At 40.3% G+C, this 14,672-nt stretch overlaps 1 protein-coding gene across 2 annotated transcripts in view; it reads right to left on the bottom strand.

The window, feature by feature from the left end:
• LOC132008254 (cytoskeleton-associated protein 5) overlaps nt 1-14,672 on the bottom strand; it is a 106,848-nt gene that overhangs the window by 91,814 nt on the left and 362 nt on the right. The window lies entirely within an intron of this gene.

Raw genomic sequence — 14,672 nt, forward strand, 5'->3', positions numbered from 1 at the left:
AAGCAGACTCCCTGCAGAGCAAGGAGCCTGATGCGGGACTCCATCCCAAGACCCTGGGATCATGACCTGAGCCGAAGGCAGAGGCTTAACCCACTGAACCACCCAGGCGTGCCAAAGGGACGATTTTAATCTCTAGAGCCTATAAATGTCACTTTATTTGGAAAAAGCGTTTTTGTAGATGTGATTAAATTAAGGATCTTGGGGCGCCTGGGTGGCTCAGTGGGTTAAAGCCTCTGCCTTCGGCTCAGGTCATATCTCAGGGTCCTGGGATCGAGCCCCGCATCGGGCCCTCTGCTTGGCAGGGAGCCTGCTTCTTCCCTCTCTCTCTGCCTGCCTCTCTGCCTACTTGTGATCTCTCTATCAAATAAATAAATAAAATATTAAAAAAAAATAAATTAAGGATCTTGAGATGGGGAGATTATCCTGGGTTATCTGAATGGGCCCTAAACACAATCACATGTATCCTTCTAACAGGGGAAGAGGGAAATTTAATACACACAGAGAAGGCCACATAAAGGCAAAAAAGAGCAAAATCAGAAGAGGCTGAAGCGATGTGATACAAACTAAGGAATGCCAACAGCCACCAGAAGAGGCAAGGAAGGAATTCTCCCTGTGACCCTCTAGAGAACCATGGCCCTACCTTGGTTTTAGCCCCCATTAGACTGACCTAAATTGTGTCAGACTTCTGGCTTCCAGAAGAGAGCAAATTTCTGTTGTTTAAAGCCACCAAATTTGTGGTAATTTGTTACAGAAGCCATAGAAAATGAATATAACTTTGTAAACATTTGAAATAACATAAAATTTCCTGGAAGGATCCACAGAAAATATTTCTAAGTAGTATGTCTAAGGAGCTGGCTAAAGAACTTTGACTTTTTCACTTTACTACCTAGTCATTCTTTTTTTTCCCTTTTAAGATTTATTTATTTATTTAAGAGAAAGCGAGCGAGGGTGGGGGTCAGAGCAGTGGGTAGGGAGAAGGACAGCTGACTTCATGCTGAGTGTGGGGCTTGACCCTACAACCCCAAGATCATGACCTAAGCCAAACCCAGGAATTGGACACTTAAACAACTTAGTCCCCAGGAGCCTTCTCAGCCATTCCTTTTTAAAACAAAAAACAAAACAAGCTTCAATGCTTTTGAAAGCTCTAAAGCTTTAAAATTCCAGCTTGGAGTCCTGAAGCTGGTTCTTTTTATACTCATCCCATAAGCTAAGCCTCACTTCTCCCTCTGAACATTTTTTGGCCACCATATCGCCTCTGAAAGAAGGAACTGAATCTTATTTATTACTCCAGCATCTAGCAGAGTGCTTCGAACTCTAACATAATTCCTAAGATAGCACCATTTCATCAAACCATAGAAGTCTAAAATATATAATAAATGTGTTCCTTGAGTTATTTATAAATAAAATTTTGTATGTTGAATGTGTATTTCAAGTATGTCAGAAAAATATGATATATTTAATGGAATTCTGAAGTAAGCCATTTTTCAAAGTGAGAAATCACTCAACAATAGATTCTGAAATTTTAAAGAGTTTTGTCACTGTTTTCTTGTTACCCATTTTTTATTATAAAATTCATTGAAAGAGGGTAATTTTAATTTCAGAGTCTTTGATTTTGGCAAAGCCATGGCAGTAGAACAGTCGTTTGCAATAAGTCTGATTGTAGAGAGCTCCAATCAAGATTTAAATACAATCGGGGTGCCTGGGTGGCTCAGTGGGTTGGACCTCTGCCTTCAGCTTGGGTCATGATCCCAGAGTCTTGGGATTGAGCCCTGAGTCGGGCTCTCTGCTCAGCAGGGAGCCTGCTTCCCCCTCTCTCTCTGCCTGCCTCTCTGCCTACTTGTGATCTCTGTCTGTCAAGTAGATAAATAAAATCTTTAAAAAAAAAAAAAAAAGATTAAATACAATCTACACCAGTCGTGTTGGGCTCTGGAGATAGATCTGAGCTCAAAAACTTGCTTTGTCACATACTAGCTGAGCCTCGGTTTCATCATCTGTCCTAAAAGTACAATCTTCATGTGGTTCCCTATTTAATACACACTGCTGGAGCAGTCCCAGTGTGCCAGGCACTATTTTAGGCACTTCACATGTACGGACTCATTTACGTTCTTATAACTCTGAACTTGGTGATATTATCATCTCCATTTTACAGACAAGGAAACGGAGGCACAGAGATTAAGCAACTTGCCTAAAGTAATTCAATTAAATGTATAAATTAAATGATATTTTGCCTTATACATGTTAAGAATCCCAATATCCACATTACCCCCCTTCCCCACAAGTACACTGGCTTGTCGAATCATGTGAGGTTACTCATTTAGGCACCCAGCTACATGCTGAGTGTGGGTTGTACGGTATAGTAGCCCAGGGGCCAGCTACTGTCTGTGTGTAATAGAGGCACCTAATCTAGACTCAGGGGCCAGGGAAGGTCTACCCGAGAAACTGATAACAGGCATACCTCACTTTATTCCAGAAAATGTGGTTTTTACAAATTGAAGATTTGTAGCAACCCTCGACCAAGCAAGTCTATGCGCACCAATTCCCCAATAGCATTTACTCACTTTGTCCGTGTCACATTTTGGACATTCTACAGTGCTTCAGTTTTTTTTCATTATTATTGTATTTGTTATGGTGACCCGTGATCACTAATCTTTTTTCTTTTTTTGGTTGGTGATTTTTGATGCACTTTTGTAATTGTTTTGGAGCACCATGAACCAAAACCAATTCTAGACAGCAAACTTAATCGATAAAGGTTGTTGGGTTCTGACTGCCCCACCAACTGCCCTTTCAAGCCTCCCTATTCTCTCTCTCTCCTCATGCCTCCCTATTCTAAGACTCAACAATACTTAAGTTAGACCAATTAACAACCCTACAATGACCTCTAAATGTTTAAGTGAAATAAAGACTTGCATGTTTCTCACTTTAATATTTTACTTATTTATTTCTTAAGTAGGCTCTATGCCCAGTGTGGGGCTCAAACTCACAACCCTGAGATCAAGAGCTGCATGCTCTACTGACTGAGCCAGCCAGGTGTCCCATGTTTCTTATTTTAAATCAAAAGCTAGAAATGATTAAGCTTAGTGTCCAAAGCCAAGATAAGCCAAAAGCTAGATCTCTTACACCAGTTAGCCAAGTTGTGAGTGCAACGGAAAAATTCTTGGAAAAAATTAAAAATGCTACTCTAGTGAATGCAGCAATGGTAAGAAAGGGAAGAGCCTTACTGCTGATACAGAGAAAGTTTTAGTTGTCTGGAGAGAAGATCAAACCAGCTGCAACATTCTCTTAAGCCAAAGCCTAATTGAGAGCCAGGCCCTGAGTCTCTTCAATTAATTCTATGAAGGAGAGAGGGAAAGCTGCAGCAAAGTCTGAAGGTAGGAGGCTGGTTCATGAGGCTTAAGGAGAGTAATCTTCCTTAACATCAAAGTGCAGAGCGAAGCAGCAAGTGCTGATAAAGAAAACTGCAGCAAGTTATCCACAAGATCTAGCTAAGGTTCCAATGAAGGGGGCCTCACTAAACAATCGATTTCCAATGAGAATGAAGCCTTCCTTCTATGGCTTCATAGTTAGAGAGGAGAACTCAATGCCTGGCTTCAAAGGACAGGCTGACTCTACCGTTAGGGGCTAATGTAGTGGGTGACTTTAACTTAAAGTCAATGTATATTTACCATTCTGAAACTACTAGGGCTACTGAGAATTGTGCTAAATCTACTCTGCCTGTGCTTTACAAACCGAACAGCAAAGCCTGGATGATAGCACTTCTGTTTCTAACCATTTAATGAATAGTTTAAGCCCACCGTTGAGACCTACTACTCAGGGGGAAGAAAAAAAGATTCATTTCAAAATATTACTGCCCAGGGGCGCCTGCGTGGCTCAGTCAGTTAAGCATCTGCCCTTGGCTCTGGTCATGATCCCAGGGTCCTGGGATTGAGCCCCACATCAGGCTCTCTGCTCAGCAGGGGCCCTGATTCTCTTCCTCTGCTTACTTATGCTCTCTCTCTCTGTCAGATAAATAAATAAAATCTTCAAAATATTACTGCTCACTGACCATGCACCTAGCCACCCAAGAGCTCTGATGGAAATGTACAAGATTAATGTTGTTTTCATGCCTGTGAACACAATATCCATTCTGCAGCCCTCAGACCAAGGAGTAACTCTGACTTTTAAAAATATTACTTTATAAACTACATTCCATAAGACTGTAACTGCCATAGACTCCTCTGATGGACATGGTCAAAGTAAACTGAAAACGATCTGGAAAGGATTCACCACTCTAAATGCCATTAAGAATATTCATGATTCATGGGAAGAGAGCAAAATATCAACACTAACAGGAGTTTGGAAGAAGGTGATTTCAGCTCTTGTCTTGTGGAGTACTTTGAAGGGTCTAGACTTCAGTGGAGGAAGTAACTGCAGATGTAGTAGAAACAGCAAGAGAACTAGAATCTGAAGTGGAGCCTGAAGATGTGACTGAAATGATGTAATCTCATGATAAAATTTTAATGGATGAGGAGTTATTTCTTATGGATGAGCAAAGAAAGTGGTTTCTTGAGATAGAATCTACTCTTGGGGGGCACCTGGGTGGCTCAGTGGGTTAAAGCCTCTGCCTTCAGCTCAGGTCATGATCCCGGGGTCCTGGGATCGAGCCCCTCATTGGGCTCTCTGCTCAGCGGGGAGCTTGTTTCCTCCTGTCTCTCTGCCTGCCTCTCTGCCTGCTTGTGATCTCTGTCAAATAAATAAATAAAATCTAAAAAAAAAAAAAGAATCTACTCTTGGTGAAGATGCTGTGAAGACTACTGAAATGACAACACAGGATTTGAAATATCATGTAGCTAAAGCAGCAGCATGGGGGGGGGGGGCACCTGGGTGGCTCAGTCTTTAAGCATCTGCCTTCAGCTCAGGTCACGATCCCAGGGTCCTGGGACAGAGTTATGTATCAGGCTCCTTGCTCAGCGTGCAGCCTGCTTCTCCCTCTGCCTGCCACTCCCTCTGTTTGAGTTCTCTCTCACAAATAAATAAATAAATAAATCTTTAAAAAAAAAAAAAAAAAGGCAGCATCAGTGTTTGAGAGGCTGACTCCAATTTTGAAAGAAGTTCTACCGTGGGTAAATGCTATCAAACTGTATCACATATTACAGAGAAATTGTGAAAGGAAGAGTCCAACAATGCCGCAAACTTCACTGGTGTCTTATATTAACAAACTGCTACAGCTACTTCCACCTTCAGCAACCATCAGCTTGACCAGCTAGCAGCCATCAACACCAAGGCAAGACCTTCTATCACCAGAAGGATTACATACACTGAAATGTATATATATATGATTTTTATTTATTTGTTTGACAGAGACAGAGCACAAGCAGGAGGAGTGGCAGAGGGAAAAGGAGACGTGTCTCCCCTCTGAGCAGAGAACCCAACACAGGGCTCCATCCTAGGACTCTGAGATCATGACCTGAGCTGAAGGCAGATGCTCAACTAAGCCACACAGGTGTCCCCCAACGATATTCTTTAATTAAGGTATGCACACTGTTTTTTTAGACATAACATTACTGCACATTTAACAGAGTACAGTGTCCTGTAAACATAATTTTTACATACACTAGGAAACAAAAAAAAATTATTTGACTCACTTTATTGTGATATTCGCTTTATTCAGTGGTCTGGAACTGAACCTGCATTATCTCTAAGGTATGCCCGTAATTAAGGCTGAGAACTAAAGGAAATTAATAGGGATTAGCCAGGCAAAGGCATAATGAGTGAAGAAAATAGAGAATGTTACAGGCTTGTGTGTCAAAGCCCCCAAAAGCTAAGCAAATTAAAGAACAGGATCGTAACTCAAGGGGCCAAACGGGCTGAAAAGGGCCACATTATACAAACTCAGTGACTTTATGCAAGAAAGGAGTACTACAGATTACCTGGCAAATGCCAAATGCTCAAGAATGGTACCTGCCATTATTATGTTGTATAAGCACCATGCCAGTCATTCAGGGTTTTTAGATTCAGTTCCAACTTTAACCCGTCTTCTAGTCCAAGGAAGGCCTAAGTTAGCACAGAGCTCTTAGGACCAAGAAAGGTCTCCTCTGGTTTAAAACCAACTGCCTCTTTGGAAGTACAGATAATCTATTCCTTTGTATCCTATAGAAAGCAGATTTACTATTAATTAAAAAGTAAATGCCATTTTGTAAAACTCAAAGGGACTGTTTATATTTTGTCTCGAGGAGTCTCCCATACTAAACATTGCTCAAAACAAGCAAGTAGTCCTCAGAAGCGTAAAAAGTGGCTTTATTTACTGCGTGGAGATTTCTGTTATGATATTTGGTCTTTACTCCCAAATGAAGCACTCATACTAGTTCTAGACCAGGAGGCTTTCATGAGGTTTTGTTTGTTTGTTTAAAGATTTTATTTTTAGGGGCACCTGGGTGGCTCAGTGGATTAAGCCGCTGCCTTCGGCTCAGGTCATGATCTCAGTGTCCTGGGATCAAGCCCCACATCAGGCTCTTTGCTCAGCGGGGAGCCTGCCTCTCTCTCTCTCTGCCTGACTCTCTGCCTACTTGTGATCTCTCTCTGTGTCAAATAAATAAATAAAATCTTTAAAAAAAAAAAAAGAATAAAATCTATAAAAAAAAAAAAAAGATTTTATTTTTAAGTAATCTCCATACCCAACATGGGGCTCAAACTCACAATCCCATGATCTAGAGCATAGGCTCTACCAACTAAGCCAATCAGGCACCCCTCATGAAATTTTTTTTTTAAAGAATAATTTATTTATTTTTGAGAGAGAGAGAGTGGGGACATGAGTGGGAGGGGGAGGAGCAGAGGAAGAGGGAGAATCCCAAGCAGACCTCCCTCTGAGCACAGAGCCCAGTGTGGGGCTCAATCTCAGGAATAACATGGAGGACATTGGGAGATGGAGAAAACAAATGAGTTGGGAGAAATTGGAGACGGAGACAAACCATGAGAGACTGTGGACTCTGAGAAACAAACTGAGGGTTTTGGAGGGGAGGGGGGTGGAGGATTGGGCAAGCCTGGTGGTGGGTATTAAGGAGGGCAGGTATTGCATGGAGCACTGGGTGTGGTGCATAAACAATGAATTCTGGAACACTAGAAAGAAAGAAAAGAAAATGAAAAAAATAATAATCATTTATTTATTGGGGGGGGGCACCAGTGGGAGGGGAGGGGCAGGGGAAGAGGGAGAGAGAATCCCAAGCAGACTCCCCGCTGAGTACAGAGCCCAGTGTTGGACTCAATCTCAGGACCCTGAGACTACATTGTGAGCCAAAACCAAGAATCGGGTGCTTAACTGACTGCACCACCCAGGCGCCCCACATGAGGCTTTTTTTTAAATGTACATTTAAAAGAAAAAAGACCAAAAGAAAAATGTGGAATAATAGTACTAAAAAAAATTCTTAAAATCTACAAATGAGAGACTTTATACTACAAGTGGGTAAAGATATAAAATGATTATTTTTAAAAAATCACTGTGAATTAAAAAAAAAAAAAAACTGATTAGGGAATAAGATGTTCTAGACAGCCAAAGTGGCCAAACAGGAGAGGCTGATCCTTGGAACAACAATTTTATGCAATTTTTTCCCCCATATAAATCTAAGAAAATATCTAACCCTCCCAGTCTTCTTAAACAAAGTATACTAATAATATTTTAAACTTTTCAGGATAATCTACTATGACCACAGAGGTATGAGGGACTCTTGCACCAAATCTAAATGCTTCCAATATGGCTTTTTTGAATTTTAACGTTTTACATGTTGTAGCTTTTCTTCCTTCCTTTTGATCAAGCTAACATTTTTAGTTAGCTTGTAACAGTGCTGCTTTTTAAAGTTTTAGCTCTTGATTTAAAGAACCAAGCAAGCTGAAACTGTCTAAAAGAGAAAAGATCTACTTGAGGGAAGCCAATAAAATCTGTGATACCTACTTAGGCTGCTGAAAAACCTTTTTTGGTTTATTTCCTGGTACATAAAATGCTACTTTAAGTCTTGTGATTTAAGAATGAAAAGACAAAAACAACACATTAAACAAAAGCATCCACATTAAACAAATGAATTTCATTTCAAGAAATTCTTGAAACTACACAATTTTTTTTCTCATCTTTCCAGGATCTAAAAGGCACTTTAATTAATAACAAATCTCTAAAAAATATAATTAAGAGATCAAAGAAGCAAAAATCATGTTTGAAGAGAGAAGGTCAAGAGACATGAGGTCACCGTGGCTTATCTGATACCCTATCTATGCCAAAAATATATGAACTATTCCAGCTGAGTCAGAATTTATGCTTTGAATGCATCTAAACAAAGATCACATTCCAGGTCAAACTACTGCTATTACCAGGTCATGGAAAACAATGCTTTCTGTGGCACTTAAAAAGTGTTAATTGGGGGAAAAAGATCTCAGTAAAAAGCAAGTTACAAAGAAGATATCTGTTTGGGACCTAAGCTTCCTCTGAAAGCTGGAGAGAACTGTATGTGTTCACATTTAGTTTCATATACAGACAGAAAAAAAAATAATAAAAAAAAAGTACAGACAGAAAGATACAGAAACAATTATATGTATATGTATATACATGGTTTAGCATACATACATAAATTAACTTAGCTCTGTCCACTGAGGGCCTAGAAATAATGACACCCCCAGCAAGACACCCCCAGCAATGAGCCCCCAAATCTTGGTTTCTATAAATCATTGTCCAGTAGGAGGAACCACGGCTCCTTGGAGAAATGGCTGATTCTAGGGTTGGGCCAGGGAAAATATAAGATGTGTCTGGGGCACCTTATGTACTAGAAAGCAAAGAAATGCTAAAAAAGAAAAAAAAAAAAAGGATGGAGACATGTCAAAGGGACACAGGAGCCAACATGAAAGATCTCCCAATGGTCAAAGCTGGAACAATTCAGCAAAAAAATAAGAAACCCAGAATCAAAATTATAACTAATATACAAAATAGATACACTGATATTGGTAAATGGTTGAATAAAAAAAATTAATGGGAGAAGAGACAATTCTTCCTTCCAAAATTCCAAATAATAAATGTGGATACTCTTAAGTGGTACTTAAGCCCTCCATCCACTTTGAGGGTGGGCTAGACTTAGGTGATTTGCTTCCAAAGAATCAGTATAGAAAAGGAAAAATAGTAACCTCACATATTAACATGGTAAACACTACCTTAACCAAGTGATCAAGATCAACATCATCAGTGATATCATGCTGAAGTCACATATCCCCGATACAAAATGACAGTATTCTGTGGCATTCTTTCCAAAAACATATAACTCTTATCTAATAATGAAACAAAAAAATCAGATAAACTCAAAAGGAGGGACATTAACAACTGCACAAGGAATGGTAGGTACCTAAGCACTGTACTCTGTGGATAAAGTTGTTTCCCATGAGAGTATGGGTTACCGTTCTGATGCTGCTATACATGCATATTGGAACTGAACAATTAAGTAAATGGATGGTGGGAGCCAGGTTTCTACTGCTGATGTGTAAATTCACAGATTAGCAAGGGGAGAAGGCTAGAATAGCCTATGTGGTAATGGACTGGAACTAGAGGTTATCAGTATGAACTCATGTTTAACTTAACATAGTTATACAGATGATTACACCCAGAAATATTTACGGACAGGTTATACATAAGCGTTAGTATAAAACTAACTCTTCGCTCGGTTAGCTGAGAGGGCTTAAAAGAAAGCAGCAGTGAGGGTGCCTGGGTGGCTCAACTGGTTAAGCATCTGCCTTCGGCTCAGATCAGGATCCTGGAGTCCCAGGATCAAATTAAGCATCTGCTTTTGGCTCAGGTCAGGATCCCAGAGTCCCAGGATTGGAGTCCCAGGATCAAATCCTGCACTACGCTTCCCGCTCAGTGGGAATTCTGCTTCTCCCTCTGCCCTTCACTCAGCATGTGGTTTCTCCCACTCCTCTCTCTCTCTCTCAAATAAATAAATAAAATCTTAAAAAAAAGAAAAAAGAAAAGAAAGCAGCAATGAGAATACTTAGTATCCAAATCTTGGTTTCTGATACCGTTCTCCAATAAAAGGAAGCAGAGATCCTTGGAGAAATAGCTGATTTTAGCACCCTGACAAGAAATACACGAGATGAGCCTGGAGCATCTTGTAGTGCCAGAAAGTAAAGGAGTGTTAAAAAATAATTATATTAAACACACACACACACACACATACACACACACTGATGTCAGTATGTTAAAGGGGCACAGGAACCAACTGAAAGAGCTCCCAATGGACAAAGCTGGAACAATCTTGAGCAATAAAATAAATACTGGAATATAACTCAAAGCATAAAATAGATATCCTTCATACCATACTGATATAAGTAGACACTTGACTAAATTAACACACGAGTAAAGAGACAAATTTCCATGCAGGAGAATTCCAAGTAAGTTAAGTAGATACTCTACCCCAAAGAATAGGGAGCATAACTCTTCATTCCTTAAATGTAGGCAACACAGTTACTTTTTTTCCAAAGAGGACAGTATGGAATGGGGGGGGGGGATTAACTTTATAAAGGAACAACCTGACAAACAATACTTCAGCCAAGTGATCAAAGTCAGTATCAACAATCATAAATCATGTCGATAGTACGCATCCTCAATATGAGATGATGAAAATGATTGGTACCTTCTTTCTGCCATCATCCTCCCTAAAAGTCATAACGCCAGTGTAATCATGAGAAAAATATATGATAAATTCCAATAGTGGGGCACCCTAAAATATACTTGACCAATACTCCTAAAAACTTCCATAGAAAGTTTTTTAATTTAAAAAAATAATAATAACAGGGCCACCTGCGTGGCTCAGTGGGTTAAAGCCTCTGCCTTCGGCTCAGGTCATGATCCCAGAGTCCTGGGATCCAGTCCCGCATCGGGCTTTCTGCTTAGGGGAACCCTGCTTCCCACTACCCCCTCTGCCTCCCTTTTCTGCCTACTTGTGATCTCTGTCTCTGTCAAATAAATAAATAAAATCTTTAAAAATAGTAATAATAATATTAACAACAGAGGCACCTGGGTGGCTTAGCTGGTTAAGCGTCCAGCTCTTGGATTTCTGCTCAGCAGCTCTTGATCACCAGATCCAGCCCTGTGGCAGGCCCCAGCACACTCCGAGGGAGCCTGCTCAGGATTCTTTCTCTGCCCCCACCACTCTGATGTGAGCTTACACATTTGCCGTCTCTTTTTCTCTCAAATAAATAAATAAATAAATAATGATGGTGAGGGGCATGGGCGCACACCTGCCTAGCTCAGTTGGTAGAGCATTCATCTCATGGTTGTGAGTTTGAGCCTCACGTTGGGCATGGTGTCTATTTAAAAAATAAAATAAAATCTTTTTTTTTTTTTAAAGATTTTAATTATTTATTTGACAGAGAAAGAACACAAATAGGCAGAGAGAGAGAGGAAGCAGGCTCCCTGCTGAGCAGAGAGCCCGATGTGGGCCCCAATTTTAGGACCCTGAGACCATGACCTGAGCCGAAGTCAGAGGCTCAACCCACTGAGCCACCCAGGTGCCCCCCCAAAATAAAATAAAATCTTAAAAACTAAATAACAACAACAACAACAAAAGCAGGAGTGGGGAAGCCAAATCTACCTTGCCTCCCAGTTGACACAAAGGTACCATTTTTCCAGTTTTCTTAGTTGAAGACTTCCCAAATTAGTCTATTGAGATATGGCTCACATCCAAAGACACAGTAACACAGCCAGCTTTATTTTATACACTTACTGTCTTTATCACTTTATCACACAGAAAAGACTAGGACAGTTTTTTTGTGTTTTTTTTTTTTTTTTGACAGAGAGAAATCACAAGTAGACAGAGAAGCAGGCAGAGAGAGAGAGAGAGAGGGAAGCAGGCTCCCTCTCAACGCGGGACTCGATCCCAGGACTCTGGGATCATGACCTGAGCCAAAGGCAGCAGCTTAATCCACTGAGCCACCCAGGCGCCCCAAGACTATGACAGTTTTGACCAGTTTTGTTCAACAAATATTTTTTGACTACCTTTTTTTTTCCAAGCATTGTTTGAGCATTGAGATAACCTCAAAGGTAGAAGAAAGAAAAAAAAAAATCTGTGCTCTGCTTTCTTTTACTGTGAGGAAATCAGACAATACATAACCAAACAATAAATGACCTATCAGATAGTGATAGATGCTATGAAATGAATAAAAAAGTAAAGTGAGGCACACAAGTGCCCAAGAAAGCTATTCTAATTGGAAGCATAGAAAATGCCTCTTTAAGGAGATGACATTTGAGTTGAGACCTGAGCAGAGCTGGTATACAAAGAGAACAGCAAATGTAAAGGCCCAAAAGAGCAAGTTTAACATGCCCAAGGTATCTCATGTAAACAGGGCAACCACCTGGATAGGAATGAGATAAAGTGAAACATAAAAGTCATTTAAGGATCTCAAACCACTCCAACACTGCTCACCAGGAATCCATCAATGGTAATTAGATCAAGATCTCAATTTTATGCTACCACACAATCTCCCTCAAAGTCACAGCTGTCCATTAAATAATGTATTTTGAACCGCCCCATCTTCCCTCTAAAAACTACCATGCCTCTCATTCTTATTTTCTCTTGGCTCTGCTAAAAGTATTAAGAAAAAAGGGAGGGGGAGTATTCTACCGAGAAAAAAAGTCCTGAATTCTCCATAACAGATCTCATTGCTTCCTGTACAACCACAGGTTAAAAGCAAAGACCCTGGAGACAGACTAACTTGGATTCAAATTCAGATTCTATTAGTTGTAAGGATCTTGAATAAGTGGCATATCCTTTTGAAGACTCAGTTTCCTCATCTGTAAAAATCTGTGAGGATTAAGAGATAAAATGTGGCAGCCAGTGACTCTTCAATAAATGTTAGCTACTGCTAATAAAAGTATCTGAGTATTTATTTTGTTCAAGGACCAGAGCTAGGCCAGAGGGATTACAGAAAATACAATTTGCTACAGCAAATTGTTTGAGAGATAAAACTGTCAAACTCCCTTAGGTCAGGAGCTTTGTCTTTTTCTGGTTCACTGGTGTATTCCCAGAATCTGGAACAGTGTTTAACACACAGTGGGCATCAATCTCAGCATGTGTTGAAGGAATGAATGAGACTCCATTAAGTCAAAGAAGCTTAAGAAAGTCTGGCTTTACTTCAAAACAAATAAAGTTTCATTCCACATCAAGATTTTAAACAATATCTTAAGGCCTTGTTGAAGATGTTTTTATTATTTCTAATTGCCTCCCCAAAATCTAGAACAGTATTCATAATATTAAGGTACTCGAATTTATTGCAGTTGAAAAACTGCTACAGGATGCCTGGGTGGCTCAGTTGGTCAAGTGTCTGCCTTTGGCTCAGTCATCATCTCAGGGTCTTGGGATCAAGCCCCACATAAGGCTTCCTGCTGCACAGCAAGGAGACTGTTTCTCCCTCTCCCGCTGTCCCTACCCTTGGCTCACACTCACTCCTTCTCTCTGAAATAAATAATAAAATCTTTTTTTAATAAAAAAAAGAAAAAAGAAAAAGCTCTGCTGCTAAAATTGAGTTGTCAGTTGTAGGCTATACTATTGTTCATAATTCAAAGCTGATGATCAAAACATTGAAAGTAATAAAATAAAATATAAGGTATACTGATTGTTATGGAATACTTCGCTTGCCAGTGCTCCAATGAAGAGACTTAGAAAACTTGTGTAAAATTTTTTCTTCACGGTTGACCAACTAAGTTTAATTTATGCTAGTAAAATAAATTGATTTCACCTCTATATCATTAAATTTTATAAAAAACAATATTACAGTCTGTCCAGTCCCTTAAGAAAAGCCCAAATCTTTTAGACTTCTTAAAAATTTCAAAAGACTGTTAGCTTAATATATCGGCTCTTTAGGTCAAAGAAGGACTTTTCAGGGTGATGAAAATGGAGAAAGAAGGAGTTCACCTCTCTAAAAATGAGTTTTCAATTACTATAATTATGCATAAAATAAGACAGGCAGCATTTCTGGGCCAAGATTTGATGCCTTCGTTCCCTGTGAGAATTAGAGCCAAGTATAAATTTGGGGCAAGTTCTGCAAAAACCACTTTACCCTCTATTGATGCTGAATGAAAAACTCATTGTTAGGATTCATCAACAGAATATATTTTCTAACACACAGCAGCCACTCTGGCAACATCGCTTTCACCATTTTCTATCCCAGAAACAAAACAGGATGCATTTAAATCCTGCCTGGCAGTTACCACGATTGAAGGGTGGCTATCTCAACAGCCTAAGAGTTGGTAAGAGCTAAAAAGTAAAAATCTGGTATACCGAACCGTAAAGTACCAGGGCCTGCTCAAGTTAACCTACACTGGTGGCTATTGTATAGGTCCGCCAAACCTTCAGAGCTGGAAAGATACCTGAACTCTACTGACACCTTTTGAGAAAGAAAGCCAGGCGTGAGGGCGGAGCAGTATGATCGGAATTATTAAAACCGCAGCAAGCCGGCAGGGACACAGGTGCGCGGGCAGGCCCCGGTACCGCAGTCCTTGTCACGCTTCGAGATGACCGGGCCCGTCACAAGCACGACAGCCCTCCTAGGTTCTTATTCACTCATTCATTCATTTGACAATTACGCGAGTGCACCGCAGCAGGGCCGGCTCGCAGGGCCCCCGCCCCAGCCCCGGAACACCCACAGCCGCCCGGCGCGGCCCTGCGCCGCCA

This window comes from Mustela nigripes, unplaced genomic scaffold (assembly GCF_022355385.1).
Source record: "Mustela nigripes isolate SB6536 unplaced genomic scaffold, MUSNIG.SB6536 HiC_scaffold_76, whole genome shotgun sequence".
Taxonomy (NCBI): domain Eukaryota; kingdom Metazoa; phylum Chordata; class Mammalia; order Carnivora; family Mustelidae; genus Mustela; species Mustela nigripes.